The 2,186-nt window shown below is 43.0% G+C and overlaps 1 non-coding gene across 1 annotated transcript; it reads left to right on the top strand.

Annotated features, from left to right (window-relative positions):
* The first annotated feature begins 907 nt into the window (after positions 1-907).
* Positions 908-981, top strand: TRNAE-UUC (transfer RNA glutamic acid (anticodon UUC)). The gene has a single exon. It is a non-coding gene; the product is annotated as a tRNA-Glu (tRNA).
* The last annotated feature ends 1,205 nt before the right edge of the window (positions 982-2,186 follow it).

The following is a 2,186-nucleotide window of genomic DNA, read 5'->3' as shown; positions in this document are numbered from 1 at the left end:
AGGCCAGGTTCATGATTTTCTTGGAGTGTTCCCATCGTTATCTTCTTCGATCATCTGGGAACTGGGATCAGCAGGGCCTGGGAGCCCCTCCGTGCAGAACCAGGGTCAGGAAGGTGACTTTTTCAGGGTCATACCACCAACAAGAGATAAAAACTAGAGTCTGTGCTTTGTCCATATATGCTATCAATGCTGCTCAACTGCAAAAGCAGCTTAGCATTTAATGTTTTAAAAATATTTTAAATGCTTAATGCTTTTAAACAACAGTTATAGAAGTCTCACTAAAAGATGTGTTTCAAAGCAATTGCAGTACCATTTCATCCAGGGAAACAAGAGTTCAGCAAAGCTGACACTAAGTCTACACCCTCACACTGGATCATGGACGACGGTTTATAATGAGTACAAATTAAACAAGTTAACAAGGATGGAAAGGGTTGGTATATCCCAGTCATCAATAGGTCTAACCTACTATTTGTGGGGCAGGATAAGGTAAAGTTAGTCACAGCCTCTGATCCAGACTGTCCAGATTTAATCCTTTCATCTACTCACTGGTTCACATGTTAGGTGTGTACCTTAACTCTCCATGACTCTGCTTTCTCCTCTGTAATGTTACCTACCTCATGAATGTGTTGTATTAATTGAATTAATGTATGCAAAGTCCTGGAATAGTCTTTAGCAGGCACAATATAAGAGTTTGCTATTATCATGGACTACACTGACCCTCTGACTAGGTGCTGCCTTCTCATTTTAAGCAGATACATGTTGATTTCTGTAGTAGTGTGTAGATATTTTGTATCTCTGGTGGGATATATTCCCTGAGGGCAAAAGTGGTTCACCATTCATTTGGTCTCCCAAAATGCCTAGCAAGAGTGGCAGACATAGAGAAGGTGATTAATAAATACTGGAGGATTCCCCTGATGGTCCAGTGGTTAAGATTCTGCACTTTCAATGCAGGGGGCCCAGGTTTGACCCCTGGTCAGGGAACTAAGATTCCCGCATGCTGCTTGGCATAGTCAAAAAATAAATAAGTCATTTTTAAAATATAATAAAATAGATACTTTTGGATGTGGTAAGCCAATTTTAAAATCTTATACTGCCATGTACCAATTCAAATTTCTCCAATGATTTCTGTTGCTTGGGGTGCAAATCTGACTTTCTCAGGTAGGCAGCCAAGTCTCTCTTACAAGTTCTGGGGATTCTTCCCCTGATTCTGGCCGAGCTGATTCGCTGGCCACATCCCAAGCATGGGTGGCAGTAACCCCCTTGTTGCCTTTGCTTATTTTTCTCCTCCTATCTAGAGTGCCCTTCCTCCTGTGCTCAGCCTATCCAAATCACACACACCCTTCCCTCCAAGCCCACCTTCTCCTGGGAGCTGCTCTCGAACCCCCAAAGTCAAGCAGCTGTCTTCATCTTCTCTTGACCCCTATAGCTTTATAACTACAATTCATTTGGAATGTATCACTTTCAGTCTTAAGTTTTGGTCAAAATATTATGTCTTGTTTCCAAAGGGGGAAAAGGGCAAAATGAAAGCAGGGGGAAGGAGAAGGGTACTAGAGCTTTGAATCTCTCTGGAACTCATTTCAGCCAGAGAGGGAGGGGCTTGCAACAATGGGAAGAGATGGGACAACTGAGGCTCTTTGTCTGCCCTCCAGAGCAGACACAGCAATCAGGGTCTTTTGTATTTCCATGCAAATGTTCATTGCAGCACCATTTACAATAGCCAGGACCTGGAAGCAACTAGGTCCATTGACAGATGAGTGGATAGAGAAGCAGTGATACATAGGGACTGCTACTCAGCCATAAAAAGGAACAAAACTGGGTCATCTGTAGTGATGGGCCTAGAATCTGTTACACAGAGTGAAGTAAGTCAGAAAGAGAAAAACAAATATATATTAAGGCATACGTATGGAATCTAGGTGGAGAAGGAAATGGCAACCCACTCCAGTATTTTTGCCTGGAGAATTCCATGGACAGAGGAGCCTGGTGGGCTACAGTCCATGGGGTCACAAAGAGTTGGACATGACTGAGTGACTAACACTATGGAATCTAGGAAGATGGTACAGATGAGCCTGTTTGCAGGGCAGAGATCAAGATGCAGACAGAAAATGAATATGAGGGCAGAGGGGGAAAAGGGGTGTGAGACAGATTGGGAGAATAGGATTGACATATATAACACATATACACTACCA

The sequence above is a fragment of the Bos taurus genome, chromosome 13 (genome assembly GCF_002263795.3).
Source record: "Bos taurus isolate L1 Dominette 01449 registration number 42190680 breed Hereford chromosome 13, ARS-UCD2.0, whole genome shotgun sequence".
Classification (NCBI taxonomy): domain Eukaryota; kingdom Metazoa; phylum Chordata; class Mammalia; order Artiodactyla; family Bovidae; genus Bos; species Bos taurus.
The sequence above is the reverse complement of the archived record's forward strand: the minus strand, read 5'-3'. Positions and strand labels throughout refer to the sequence as shown.